Here is a 15727-nt window from a genome sequence, read left to right on the forward strand (position 1 = left end):
CCTTGGACCACAACATTCTCCACAGGGTACACTCAACAAACTTCACCCTGCTCTTTAACCAAGTTACAACTGTAATAGTTCAAACTACATGGCTCTTTCCTTCCTAAGGATACTAGTTAAATAAGATCTATATAGCTCTAAGTATATGATACATAAAATAGAATACTCTGTAGAATATAAGTAACTGTTAGTTAATTATATTAATGAACGTCTGTAAGAAATGTTGCAATGATTTCCCTAATGGAAGAGCCTGGGGGAGGTAAATCTGTCTTCTAGGATTTCCTCCCCAGAGCTCAGAAATTGAGGGGTTGTTTTAGCTCTCCTACGCTCTCTTCACCCAAGCCCGCCCTCCTGTTGGGGATCGGACCTCCCTATTGGCTAGCTCATACCTTTCAACTGCCTGCTTTGTGACATCACTCTCCTACCAAACCTACTACCACTTGGTAGAGGTCTTGGGGTTTCCGTGGAGCCGTTTGGACCAGTAACCAGTGACCTTTGTACTGGACACGTGCGCCGTTCAGCTGCAGCCACTCAGACATCCTCTAGTGTTGTCTCCTCATCCCTTGTACCTGCAGTTGATGTCTCCTCTTCTCTGACCATGTCAGGTAAGAAAAGAAACTTTGGAAAGTTTTGCGTTCGATTTCTTGTGCCCCTAAATTGAGGAGGAGATTCAAAATAGCGTGGAATAATGAGGGAAAGTATTGAACTACAAGTCTGGAGACCTAATTTCAGTTTTGACTTTGACGTTTACTGTCTGTGTGACTTTGGACAAATCACTGACTGCCTCACAAAGCCTGCTGCTTTCCTTATCTGTTACGTTAGGATACCACATTGGGTTGATCACTCTGATCCCCTTCTTTTCCAATATTGAGCCTTAAAGGGTACCCATGTAGAAAATGAAATCAGAGACTTCTCAAAAGAGTGTTTCAACAGAAACATAGAAAAGCCAGGTGACACAGAAAACTAGCGATATATACCAAGATGTTTCATCTCCAATGGTCTCCCTCCACTAGTATTTCGACTAGTTGAAAAGAGAGAATAGGGAGAGAGGATGGAGAGTACTGGGCTATATAGGGAGGCACAGAGTCAAACGTAAGCAAGTTTAGGATTGTTTTCATTAGCACAGGCCAACAGGAACCAAGAGATGGGAAAAAAATATAAGAATGAAGAGGGAAAGCATAGAGGAGCTCTCAAGAAAGAGGCAGTTTGCCATGGAATGTTGATGGGAGCCAAAGATTTTAAATTAAAGCAGAAACAGCACAGAGGGAAATCTGCTCAGAGCAGGGCAAAACAAAGCTGATGGTAGCAAATCCTTACATTAACAGACTAAGAAGGAAAGTAAGGCCAGAACAGGGGATCACCAGGAAGGGCAGCCTATCAGAAAAGTCATACTCCGTTTTCTTTCTTTTATTGCCTCTCTGAATACAGCTGGCACTTGACAGTTTGGAATAGAAACATTTTAGAAGTATGTTTTAGAAATGATGCTTCCTAGAAACCAGAAACCAAAGTGGTTATCTAGGGGGCTGCTTTTCAGTGTTCTATTCTTTCTAATTTTTAAACTAGGTAGACATTTGACCAATTAAACATTTTAAATGATATCTTCTACATTGAATCAGAAGGACTATTTCCTTTGTGTGATATGTAGCTTCTAAGGCAAGGTTGCTTTTCAATTTTTACAGTTATTTCCTTCCTAACACAGAGAGCACATTGATCAACAGCCATCGTTCGCTTGTAGATCTTAGCTACCGGAGAAGAAAAAGAAAAAGTCAAGCCCCCACATCTCTAATTCCCCATTTAGGGAATTCCCTGGCGGTCCAGCGCTTAGGACTCGGTGCTTTCACGGCCAGGGCCACGCGGCGCGGCAAAAGAAAAAAAGAAAACACAAACATCCACGTTTATCTAAAACAATGTTGTGGAGTCCTTTGGATTTTCTTACATTTGAAAATCTTTTTTAATTGGATTCTAGGGATGATGGTTTTTTGAGGTCTTGGGATGTCATCTTCTTGGATGTGGAAGATGATTCTAAGTTCTAGGATAAATACAAAAACCTTCTTGATACTTTTTAAGCTTCCTTTCTGCTTATTATATGAGTTATATTCATGGAAAGATATATTTCTCCTAGGCTTAATACCTGTTACTTGCTGGGTAAAAATATGAATGAGCACAATAATGAAACTCTTTTACACTTACTATTTTGCTGTCTGCTTTGTACCGGTTTTCATTGAAATACTTGTCTATATATGTTGTGGCTACCTATACATTCACATTTGTTGCATTCTGTTGCTTGTTGTGCATTTTTTACTGATTTATCGTCTCTGTCTGTATGCATTGGCTAGGAATTCATTCACCTCTATCACCTCCATCGTGTTTTTTGGTTAATAGTATTCACTAAAATAGAGTGGGCAAAATTCACTTTCATAATATTGCATGTATGGTACAGAATGTCATTTGTTAGTAAATTCATTAGGCTTTGATACTTGCCCACATACCCCAGTTTTCATTAATATCTATGGATTTCTTTTTCGTTACGTAACATGTTTTTCATGATTTTTCTTTGTCTTTCTAGAACTTATTGTATCTTCCTCCATATAAATCATACGCAATAGATCAGCTTATTCATCTATTAATTATTACTGCTATTATTATTGGTGGTGGTGTTATAACCACTTTATAGATGAGTAATCTGAAGTAATCAGATAACTTTTCTCTTTCCAAAAGCACTTAAGAAATCCACTTTCGGGTAATCATTTTGAGGTAGGATGAGAAACCAGGCTTGAAGAGGGCAAAAATGACTCTTTCAGTTCACCAGTTGGACTGAGCTATACGTCAACTCTAGGTAATAGCGTGGGAACTGCACAAGCAAAGGGAGACACTGAAGATGACAATGGTAATGGCCGTACTGTTTTCTAATGGACAAAAAAAATGCTTATATTATAAGTTCTATTTCTCCTGCTTTCTGGCACTATCATGCTCAGAGTGGAGTCCTGGCAAGGAAGTCAGGATACTTAGGTTCTGAAACCTGGTAATGACACTAACATAATGAGAGAACCTGAACAAGTCAACCCGACCTCTCTGAGCCTCAGTTTCCTTACTCGTGAAATGAGACTGAAAAAAGAGAAAGTTCTCTAAGGGCCTCCTAGTTCTAAAATGCTTCCAGTCTAGGAAATAGCATAGAAGTCAATACGAGTGCAGGCTGAAGGGAAAGACAGGGCAGGGAGAAGGTTGCTTCCAGCCTAGAGAACAATGTCTGAACCATACCACTTGGCTCTTCTGCCCATCTGTGCCCAAGATGGGAGCACAGGCAGTTAATACAGAAGAGTGGAAAACTGCTCAGTCCTTACAGCCATCATTAACTGTCTGATTTTGGGTTTCTCAGGAAGGGTCGATAGTAGAGGTGTCCTGAGAGCAAGAACCTTAAGATAATGCTGTTCCTCAAACGTAGTGAGAATTTCTCAACCTCCCTGAGTTTTTCATGACCCTCTTGTTCTTACAGAAAATTTCCAAAATCCATCTCTACTTGGAACTCTAAATTCTCTGCAGCATTGTCTTCCTGTGGTGAGCAATGCAACTTCCCTAACACGAAGTGTCTGCAACTTCTCCAGAGTCTCTGCCCCTGCCGTCAGTTCGGCATCGGCTACCGGTACCTCTTTCCAGACACTCATGGGTAGTGCCTACCTTTACCAACATTCCAGCACGACTATGTTATCTGGAGTTACTGACCACAGCCAGATCTCCACTTCAGCTCCTTCCTATCCAGGTGTTCTTGAGTGGGACATCACAGGAAGCACTGAAAAGAATTCCTCTTCACTCGGAGACTTTACTCTGGCACTCACTGACCGGCACCCAGCTGCTTCCTCCATGTTTATGGCAGCCCAGTATGATAAAACTTCAGACGCCAATAACATGGTCCCTCTATATCCATCACTTTCTGCCAGGCTTGCTCAGGGAGCACCATCTCAGATTCCAAATCAGGGGCATAGCCGCCTGTCACTTCCCTACCAGGAAGGAAGCCAGGTATATTACTATAACCAAGGCACACTGGGGTCTTCACTGTATGGAGAACTTGGCTCCTGCCCGCAATCCTATGGCTCCGCGTCATACACAGGAAGTAGGGCCTCTGCGCAACCAGAAATGGGAATGGGACTGAAGGAGATTCAGCCCACAAATATCCGACCACCAGCTTCCACCTCTGCAATCTGCCACCCTGTGTCTGCTCAACGCATCACAGAAACAAGTTTTCAAGGTGAGTATACAAACGGCAGAGAAAGTTGAAGAATGAGGTCGGCATTCACAAATGGGGTCAAATCGACAGCTGGGAAGGGGTGTAGAGACAGGTAGAATTTAGATCCTGAGCCTTTAGTAACCACTACCTTCGCTCAGTGCCCTCTGTTTTTAGACTCTATATAAGAACACCTAGGGCTTCCCTGGTGGCGCCGTGGTTAAGAATCCGCCTGCCAATGCAATGCGGCGGACACTGGTTCGAGCCCTGGTCTGGGAAGATCCCACATGCCGTGGAGCAACTAAGCCCATGTGCCACAACGACTGAGCCTGCATTCTAGAGCCCGTGAGCCGCAACTACCGAAGCCCACGCGCCTAGAGCGCATGCTCCGCAACAAGAGAAGCCCGCACACCGCAACCAAGAGTAGACACCGCTAGCCGCAACTAGAGAAAGCCCGTGCACAGCAATGAAGACCCAGTGCAGCTAAAAAAATAAATACGTAGAATAAATAAGTTCAAACAATCAATCAATAAATAAACGTAAATTAAAAAAAACAAAAAAACAAAAAGAACACCTAATGCAGGTGGGAAGGTGGCAGGGACACTGTAAAGGTCATCTATGCTACATGTACAAGAACCCCGAGAGCACACCAATAGGTACAACATTTTTCACTGCTGTAGCCGAGCATTCCCCCTGTACTACCACACTGTAGCACTCCCTTCCCTCGTCTACTGCTACAGTCTCTTTGGAAGGTGTCTCAGAACTCTTGTTATGAGAGTGCCAGTTGAAGTGTCCTCACTTCCGTCATTTATACCAGGATTTAAGACCTTGTGGTCCGAGATCCTGTCCAGAGAGCAAGCAGGCTAAGACTCTGTCTTTGTTTCTGTATTTCATCAGAAAGGGCTCTACCCCCTCTCCTAGTTCATGGTGTGAAGTGTTCTTAGCCTCTCGGGAAAGTGGGGAGAATTGAAAGGACTCTATATGAGAATGCTAGGCTTTGTAAAACATTTCAGTTGTTTAAAAAGAAGACTCATTTTGTATTGGACTTACAACAGTCCTATGAGATACAAAGAGAGCCAAGGATCAGTGACATGAAATGATCACCAGTTAAGCATTACAACAGTCACCGCTTACCTCGTAGCATAGGGCACTGTCCATGATCCTTAAGAAGAGTTAGTAGAAATGCCTTGCCCATCTTGCCCCTGAACCCCTTGAAAGGTACACGACTGCTGTGTTGGTGTTTAGGGGGAGCATCTCATTTACCAGGGACTGACTTCTCCCTTGATCCCTTTGTAGTGATGGAGCCTTCCCTGGTGATGAAAAATTCCCTGGGATTGCAACCTCCAAGCCAGACGTTTTGTGTGACACAAACTCAAGAACTCCCCAAGTCCTGCAGTAGCAGAAACAGTCACATACTTGAGAGTAACCCACCATCTGAACTTGGGGACATTTCAGTGACAGCTCCAGTCCAGAGTGCCAGGCGTCTCCTGGCCCTGCCTCCAGCTCCAAGCCAGGGACAAACAGAGAGTAAGAACGTGGAGGATATCAAAACCAAGCTGTCAAAGCCTCTGGAGGCCTACCAGATCCCAATAGAAAACCAAGATCCTCCACTACTCCCTTTAGGAATCCCTGATATTCCCCAGCCGCTGGCCTGCACCGATCCCCTCAGCCAAGAGGAGCAGCCTGGTTCTGAAAATGCTGATCTGGGAGAGAACAGCCTGAGTCGTCAGGACCTAGGGACACTTGAAAATGGGACTGAACCTAGCAGTGGTCTTGCAGACATTACTACACTGGCGGAGGATATTCACCTTCCCCAGCTCTTTAATTCTTGGAAAGATCTTGATCGATCCCAAGGTCCCAACGTGATCAAAGCTGAAGACACCAGAGCCATTAAGGTGAATCAGGTGCAGGAAAAGCCAAGTGTCGTAAAGGTTCCCTCTGATCAACCCAGGAAGAACAAACAGAAAGCCTCTGAGCCTATCGGTGGTGCTCCCAAGGCCAAAATCCAGCCAAAAGATCCAGAGTGCCTGTTAGGGGGAGAAGCGGTTATATGCACTGCTGCAGTCAGTGACAGGGCTCCTGCGAACACGGCCAAGCACTCTCAAGGCAAACCTCAGAAAGCTGCATCCGGAAAGATCAGCAAAACTGAGAGCCATGGGCAGGAAAAGACCAAAAGGACCAGAGGAAGAAACAAGGCTGAAGAGAACAAGCAGTCAGGGAACAAAGTCAAGGCAGAAGACAAGCCAGCAATCCCCAACACGAAGCGAAAGGAACACCAAACTGAGCTTCGCCAAGAGAGCTTTCAAAAGCCTCGAACCTCCCTTGGCGTGCGCATGCTGGAGTCTGTGAAGGTTCTTCATGCGCTGGGGAAGAAGAATGAGACGAAAACTGGGCTCTCTTCCTGTCGGCTCTTGGGAAATTCAAGCAACCCCAAAGACCCCCAGCCACCCCCAGCGATCCAGCCACGGCGGCATACCCCACGTGAGGGTAAGAGGCCTGAGAAAACGCAAGTCCAAGCCCAGAAACCAGACAGCAGTGCTGAAACAGAGTGTCCATCTCCATCCCAGTGTGAGCGGCCTCCTCCTGGGAAGGTCAAGTTGATACCTCTGCCTTTTTCTGCCTGGGACAAGCCTCAAGCTCGACCCGCTCCTCGGAGGCCACAGTCTCTGGCCTCACATCGGCCTGCTGTGGCTTACCGTGCCCAGCCTGGTTCTACTGACTCAGCTCAACCTGCTGCAGTCAATTCATCCCAGCCAGCTCCTGCCTCTTTGCCAGGTCCCGCCAAACCAGCTCAGCCAACTGTGGCCAACCCAACCCAACCGGCTTGGACCAACCATACCCAGCCTCGTGTCCCTCAGCCTGCTGCTCCTAGGCCTGCACCCTACAAAACTTCATCTGGCGCTTCTCTCCAGCGCGAGCCTGTTCCCCCTGCTGTGACTAAGCGCCAGTCCCCACCCAAGCTCCAAACCCAACTTCTACTCCAAGACTTCAGCAAGCAACGAGTTCCATGGAGGGAACCCAACGTGCCTGAGCCAGTCATGTCAAAGCCCATCGAACAAGAGCAGAGGCCAGAGCGAGAGGCCATGAAGAGGCGGGCTCAACAACAACGGGAGAATGCTGCCAGATACACCTCTTCGGGGAAGCTGCAATTTTTCACCCAGAGGGACAAAGAAATGGAAATTGCTGACTACTACGGATACGTCAGGTGACAGCTGCTAGGATTCTTGCTGCCACCTTGGCTACCAGCGGTTCTTCCATACATAGGTAAGATAGGTATAGAACCGAATAAGTAAATGGAATAGAATTAATAGATGAGTAATAAACCTTTCGAATTTTGAGATGCTGCTAACTGGGGCGTGAGAAAGGAAGGCCTGAAAGTTGGATGGGAGAATGAAGGAAAGGGGTAAAAACTGAGGAAAGAGGAAGGAACTTGGCCCAGGGCTAGGAAGGCCAAAAGAGACGTATGGATTTAGGAAAGGAAGCAGGAGTGAGGATGAAATGGCAGAAGTAAAAAGCAGGGTCAGGGGTCTGGGTTGAAAGAACACAATTGGAGTAGAGTTGAAGGTGACAGGAGATGAGTCTAGGTTTACTAGGAGAAATAGAAACAAAGTCTCTCGGGGAGGTTGGCCTTAAGTCTCACAACCACCAGATAGGTATTTCAGAAAACAAGAGGTTCACGACACATCTCTGAAAGGTTTGAGTTGCCTTATTCAGGTGTGATTATAGTGGGGGAATAGGCAAATCTACCAGAGAAGTAGCTAGGGCTCAGAGTCCTCCTAGGGGCAGCTGACGACAGGGCCAGAGCCAAGGGAACTGCTGCATCAGGAGGCCCACGAACAAATCAGGGGCATAGCCGCCTGTCACTTCCCTACCAGGAAGGAAGCCAGGTATATTACTATAACCAAGGCACACTGGGGTCTTCACTGTATGGAGAACTTGGCTCCTGCCCGCAATCCTATGGCTCCGCGTCATACACAGGAAGTAGGGCCTCTGCGCAACCAGAAATGGGAATGGGACTGAAGGAGATTCAGCCCGCAAATATCCGACCACCAGCTTCCACCTCTGCAATCTGCCACCCTGTGTCTGCTCAACGCATCACAGAAACAAGTTTTCAAGGTGAGTATACAAACGGCAGAGCAAGTTGAAGAATGAGGTCGGCATTCACAAACGGGGTCAAATCGACAGCTGGGAAGGGGTGTAGAGACAGGTAGAATTTAGATCCTGAGCCTTTAATAACCACTACCTTCTCTCAGTGCTCTCTGTTTTTAGACTCTATGTAAGAACAGCTAGGGCTTCCCTGGTGGCGCCTGCCAATGCAGGGGACACGGCTTCGAGCCCCGGTCTGCGAAGATCCCACATGCCGTGCTGCAACTAAGCGCATGTGCCACAACGACTGAGCCTGCATTCCAGAGCCCGTGAGCCGCAACTACCGAAGCCCACGCGCCTACAGCCCATGCTCCGCAACAAGAGAGGCCACCGCGATGAGAAGCCCGCACACCGCAACCAAGAGTAGACCCCGCTAGCCGCAACTAGAGAAAGCCCGTGCACAGCAATGAGGACCCAGTGCAGCCAAAAAAATAAATACGTAGAATAAATAAGTTCAATCAATCAATCAATCAATAAACGTAAATTAAAAACAAACAAACAAACAAAAAAACAGAACACCTAATGCAGGTGGGAAGGTGGGAGGGACACTGTAAAGGTCATCTATGCTACATGTACAAGAACCCCGAGAGCACACCAATAGGTACCACATTTTTCACTGCTGTAGCCGAGCATTCCCCCTGTACTACCACACTGTAGCACTCCCTTCCCTCGTCTACCGCTACAGTCTCTTTGGAAGGTGTTTCAGAACTCTTGTTATGAGAGTGCCAGTTGAACTGTCCTCACTTCCGTCATTTATACCAGGATTTAAGACCTTGTGGTCCGAGATCCTGTCCAGAGAGCAAGCAGGCTAAGACTCTGTCTTTGTTTCTATATTTCATCAGAAAGGGCTCTACCCCCTCTCCTAGTTCATGGTGTGAAGTGTTCTTAGCCTCTCGGGAAAGTGGGGAGAATTCAAAGGACTCTCTATGAGAATGCTAGGCTTTGTAAAACATTTCAGTTTTTTAAAAAGAAGACTCATTTTGTATTGGACTTAACAACAGTCCTATGAGATACAAAGAGAGCCAAGGATCAGTGACATGAAATGATCACCAGTAAGAATTACAACAGTCACCGCTTACCTCGTAGCATAGGGCACACTGTCCATGATCCTTAAGAAGAGTTAGTAGAAATGCCTTGCCCATCTTGCCCCTGAACCCCTTGAAAGGTACACGACTGCTGTGTTGGTGTTTAGGGGGAGCATCTCATTTACCAGGGACTGACTTCTCCCTTGATCCCTTTGTAGTGATGGAGACTTCCCTGGTGATGAAAAATTCCCTGGGATTGCAACCTCCAAGCCAGACGTTTTGTGTGACACAAACTCAAGAACTCCCCAAGTCCTGCAGTAGCAGAAACAGTCACATACTTGAGAGTAACCCACCATCTGAACTTGGGGACATTTCAGTGACAGCTCCAGTCCAGAGTGCCAGGCGTCTCCTGGCCCTGCCTCCAGCTCCAAGCCAGGGACAAACAGAGAGTAAGAACGTGGAGGATATCAAAACCAAGCTGTCAAAGCCTCTGGAGGCCTACCAGATCCCAATAGAAAACCAAGATCCTCCACTACTCCCTTTAGGAATCCCTGATATTCCCCAGCCGCTGGCCTGCACCGATCCCCTCAGCCAAGAGGAGCAGCCTGGTTCTGAAAATGCTGATCTGGGAGAGAACAGCCTGAGTCGTCAGGACCTAGGGACACTTGAAAATGGGACTGAACCTAGCAGTGGTCTTGCAGACATTACTACACTGGCGGAGGATATTCACCTTCCCCAGCTCTTTAATTCTTGGAAAGATCTTGATCGATCCCAAGGTCCCAACGTGATCAAAGCTGAAGACACCAGAGCCATTAAGGTGAATCAGGTGCAGGAAAAGCCAAGTGTCGTAAAGGTTCCCTCTGATCAACCCAGGAAGAACAAACAGAAAGCCTCTGAGCCTATCGGTGGTGCTCCCAAGGCCAAAATCCAGCCAAAAGATCCAGAGTGCCTGTTAGGGGGAGAAGCGGTTATATGCACTGCTGCAGTCAGTGACAGGGCTCCTGCGAACACGGCCAAGCACTCTCAAGGCAAACCTCAGAAAGCTGCATCCGGAAAGATCAGCAAAACTGAGAGCCATGGGCAGGAAAAGACCAAAAGGACCAGAGGAAGAAACAAGGCTGAAGAGAACAAGCAGTCAGGGAACAAAGTCAAGGCAGAAGACAAGCCAGCAATCCCCAACACGAAGCGAAAGGAACACCAAACTGAGCTTCGCCAAGAGAGCTTTCAAAAGCCTCGAACCTCCCTTGGCGTGCGCATGCTGGAGTCTGTGAAGGTTCTTCATGCGCTGGGGAAGAAGAATGAGACGAAAACTGGGCTCTCTTCCTGTCGGCTCTTGGGAAATTCAAGCAACCCCAAAGACCCCCAGCCACCCCCAGCGATCCAGCCACGGCGGCATACCCCACGTGAGGGTAAGAGGCCTGAGAAAACGCAAGTCCAAGCCCAGAAACCAGACAGCAGTGCTGAAACAGAGTGTCCATCTCCATCCCAGTGTGAGCGGCCTCCTCCTGGGAAGGTCAAGTTGATACCTCTGCCTTTTTCTGCCTGGGACAAGCCTCAAGCTCGACCCGCTCCTCGGAGGCCACAGTCTCTGGCCTCACATCGGCCTGCTGTGGCTTACCGTGCCCAGCCTGGTTCTACTGACTCAGCTCAACCTGCTGCAGTCAATTCATCCCAGCCAGCTCCTGCCTCTTTGCCAGGTCCCGCCAAACCAGCTCAGCCAACTGTGGCCAACCCAACCCAACCGGCTTGGACCAACCATACCCAGCCTCGTGTCCCTCAGCCTGCTGCTCCTAGGCCTGCACCCTACAAAACTTCATCTGGCGCTTCTCTCCAGCGCGAGCCTGTTCCCCCTGCTGTGACTAAGCGCCAGTCCCCACCCAAGCTCCAAACCCAACTTCTACTCCAAGACTTCAGCAAGCAACGAGTTCCATGGAGGGAACCCAACGTGCCTGAGCCAGTCATGTCAAAGCCCATCGAACAAGAGCAGAGGCCAGAGCGAGAGGCCATGAAGAGGCGGGCTCAACAACAACGGGAGAATGCTGCCAGATACACCTCTTCGGGGAAGCTGCAATTTTTCACCCAGAGGGACAAAGAAATGGAAATTGCTGACTACTACGGATACGTCAGGTGACAGCTGCTAGGATTCTTGCTGCCACCTTGGCTACCAGCGGTTCTTCCATACATAGGTAAGATAGGTATAGAACCGAATAAGTAAATGGAATAGAATTAATAGATGAGTAATAAACCTTTCGAATTTTGAGATGCTGCTAACTGGGGCGTGAGAAAGGAAGGCCTGAAAGTTGGATGGGAGAATGAAGGAAAGGGGTAAAAACTGAGGAAAGAGGAAGGAACTTGGCCCAGGGCTAGGAAGGCCAAAAGAGACGTATGGATTTAGGAAAGGAAGCAGGAGTGAGGATGAAATGGCAGAAGTAAAAAGCAGGGTCAGGGGTCTGGGTTGAAAGAACACAATTGGAGTAGAGTTGAAGGTGACAGGAGATGAGTCTAGGTTTACTAGGAGAAATAGAAACAAAGTCTCTCGGGGAGGTTGGCCTTAAGTCTCACAACCACCAGATAGGTATTTCAGAAAACAAGAGGTTCACGACACATCTCTGAAAGGTTTGAGTTGCCTTATTCAGGTGTGATTATAGTGGGGGAATAGGCAAATCTACCAGAGAAGTAGCTAGGGCTCAGAGTCCTCCTAGGGGCAGCTGACGACAGGGCCAGAGCCAAGGGAACTGCTGCATCAGGAGGCCCACGAACAAATCAGGGGCATAGCCGCCTGTCACTTCCCTACCAGGAAGGAAGCCAGGTATATTACTATAACCAAGGCACACTGGGGTCTTCACTGTATGGAGAACTTGGCTCCTGCCCGCAATCCTATGGCTCCGCGTCATACACAGGAAGTAGGGCCTCTGCGCAACCAGAAATGGGAATGGGACTGAAGGAGATTCAGCCCGCAAATATCCGACCACCAGCTTCCACCTCTGCAATCTGCCACCCTGTGTCTGCTCAACGCATCACAGAAACAAGTTTTCAAGGTGAGTATACAAACGGCAGAGCAAGTTGAAGAATGAGGTCGGCATTCACAAACGGGGTCAAATCGACAGCTGGGAAGGGGTGTAGAGACAGGTAGAATTTAGATCCTGAGCCTTTAATAACCACTACCTTCTCTCAGTGCTCTCTGTTTTTAGACTCTATGTAAGAACAGCTAGGGCTTCCCTGGTGGCGCCTGCCAATGCAGGGGACACGGCTTCGAGCCCCGGTCTGCGAAGATCCCACATGCCGTGCTGCAACTAAGCGCATGTGCCACAACGACTGAGCCTGCATTCCAGAGCCCGTGAGCCGCAACTACCGAAGCCCACGCGCCTACAGCCCATGCTCCGCAACAAGAGAGGCCACCGCGATGAGAAGCCCGCACACCGCAACCAAGAGTAGACCCCGCTAGCCGCAACTAGAGAAAGCCCGTGCACAGCAATGAGGACCCAGTGCAGCCAAAAAAATAAATACGTAGAATAAATAAGTTCAATCAATCAATCAATCAATAAACGTAAATTAAAAACAAACAAACAAACAAAAAAACAGAACACCTAATGCAGGTGGGAAGGTGGGAGGGACACTGTAAAGGTCATCTATGCTACATGTACAAGAACCCCGAGAGCACACCAATAGGTACCACATTTTTCACTGCTGTAGCCGAGCATTCCCCCTGTACTACCACACTGTAGCACTCCCTTCCCTCGTCTACCGCTACAGTCTCTTTGGAAGGTGTTTCAGAACTCTTGTTATGAGAGTGCCAGTTGAACTGTCCTCACTTCCGTCATTTATACCAGGATTTAAGACCTTGTGGTCCGAGATCCTGTCCAGAGAGCAAGCAGGCTAAGACTCTGTCTTTGTTTCTATATTTCATCAGAAAGGGCTCTACCCCCTCTCCTAGTTCATGGTGTGAAGTGTTCTTAGCCTCTCGGGAAAGTGGGGAGAATTCAAAGGACTCTCTATGAGAATGCTAGGCTTTGTAAAACATTTCAGTTTTTTAAAAAGAAGACTCATTTTGTATTGGACTTAACAACAGTCCTATGAGATACAAAGAGAGCCAAGGATCAGTGACATGAAATGATCACCAGTAAGAATTACAACAGTCACCGCTTACCTCGTAGCATAGGGCACACTGTCCATGATCCTTAAGAAGAGTTAGTAGAAATGCCTTGCCCATCTTGCCCCTGAACCCCTTGAAAGGTACACGACTGCTGTGTTGGTGTTTAGGGGGAGCATCTCACTTACCCGGGACTGACTTCAACCTTGATTCCTCTGTAGTGATGGAGACTTCCCCGCTGATGAAAAATTCCCTGGGATTGCAACCTCCAAGCCAGACCGCTTTCCTATGGAATGACAGAGAACTTCAGAGAACTTGTCAAGATGAAACACCAGTCAGTCTGCGGGAGAAAGGGAAGAAGAGAACGATGGAAATCGTTTCTGGGAAACTATTTTTACATTATGTTTTGTTTGTTCCTGGTAAATAAACTGAAATCTTCTTAACATTCAAACAAAATCTAAACCACTAAATTCAACAACACAGGAGTATAACTTTTGAAAAAAATTTCTTTGGCTGCGCAGCATGTGGGATCTTAGCTCCCCAACCAGGGATTGAACCCACGCCTGCTGCATTGGAAGCGCAGAGTCTTCACCACTGGACCACCAGGGAAGTCCCAGGAATAGAACTTTTAAAGGAGAAGGTATAAACCCCTGGGTTATATGAACTGGAGATTTTTAGTAAGAAGTCAATAGATCTTTTGTTAGGCACATTTTATGTTAGGCTGTCTCCCTGCACAGGACGCAGGCGCCTTGAAAATGGAAATCACATCCCTCTATAGTACGTCCCTCTTCTTTCTGCTTTGCAGTTTGCTGCTCCACTTGTTCAACCCCACCTAGTAATAACCTATACTTCCCTTGTTCCTGTTTTCCCATCTGGAAAACAGACAAAAGGCAACCAAACAACGCAAAGGTCTCAACAAATAAGGGATACCCAAAACCAGAGATGGCCAGAACTTCTGTATCCCTCATGAAACCTAGCCCGGTGTTCAATACTTAGGTATCATTAATACATGCGTGTTGACTGAAACAGTTGAAACGCAATTCTTCCACTTCCCAGTTTAGTTTTAGTCCTCATACAAAACCTGATCATCAAATTCCTTAATGCTAGGAATCACAGTGAAAAATAATTTCTCAACTGACTTCTGTCAGATGAGTGAGAACTAAGGTTAATTCAGTGTATCTGAAGCATAGAAAGTGAGGGCAAACGTGGCACAAGATGGGGCTAGAGAAGCAGAGAGGATTCTAGAGCACGCAGAGTCTTAAAGGCCACCAGTGTGTTTTCTATTCTCAAAACAATGTTTGTGAGCGATGTTTATGAGCAATGTTCCAACTTGCTTTGAAGCTTTCTTGTGTGAAGAATGGATTGGAGGGAAACAAGATATATGGACACTAGTTAGGACCTAATCGCAACAGACAGGCAAGTTCAGTATTAGGATGTTGAGGGAGAGCTGACAGATTCCAAAGAAATTCAGGAGATAAACTGAAGCGGGCTTCATGGGGTATGAGATGGAGGAAAGGAAGGTCTTAGGGAATTAAAGGGTTTACTGCACACATGAGCAGAGTCTCAAAATTAATCATTTGAACGTACAGAGGTGGATCTCCCAAATGACACCGGTTAGGAAGCAACGGTACGCCCTGTAGAATTCCTAGAGACAGCACAAATCAACTGTTTCGATGGAAAATTCGGCGGGACCCTTGATTTCCATGGGAATATAGAGAAAAGAGACACTGATCTGGCTTGCAGGTATTTAGGAAGTTGTTAGCCTGACATCACATACTAGTCTCATGTAAGTAGGCCGTCTGAAGTATGAAGCTTAGGGGAAAAACCTTGAAGAAAACTTAAAAGCTTAAGCCACACCTCTATACTACACCACCTTTCACAGTTTCTTCTCAGATAAGCAGCATCCCCATCAGTGAAGAAACTCACATCCCATAATAGGAACAACAGGCCTAAAAATTAAATGTGTGTCTTTGGAGGTCCCATCTATGCGATATCTTCCTGGTACCAGAAAAGTCCCCAGGAAGATCGATCTTTGCACCCCTGAAAGCTTACCACCAAGGAAAATGACTAGGTCCATAGATTTCCTCCCTCAAACCAGCCTACCTCACACATAAATCACTAGCAACTCAGCCCTTAACTCACATTATCACAGTCACAAGAGTGGTTAGGGAGAAAAGCACTAACCAGGGGAACTAACACAGAGGCAATCCAGGCCAAGCTGGGCTGGTGGCAGATATCTGCTCCTTA

At 47.0% G+C, this 15727-nt stretch overlaps 1 long non-coding RNA gene across 1 annotated transcript; it reads right to left on the reverse strand.

Annotated features, from left to right (window-relative positions):
• Positions 1-2293: 2293 nt before the first annotated feature.
• On the reverse strand, positions 2294-5588 carry LOC309643270. Its single transcript, XR_014253667.1, has 3 exons — positions 5354-5588; positions 3721-3995; positions 2294-2388 (listed from the first exon to the last, which is right to left on the reverse strand). It is a non-coding gene; the product is annotated as an uncharacterized lncRNA (long non-coding RNA).
• Between the last annotated feature and the right edge of the window lie 10139 nt (positions 5589-15727).

This window comes from Balaenoptera physalus (genome assembly GCF_965194825.1).
Source record: "Balaenoptera physalus genome assembly, chromosome: 15".
NCBI lineage: Eukaryota > Metazoa > Chordata > Mammalia > Artiodactyla > Balaenopteridae > Balaenoptera > Balaenoptera physalus.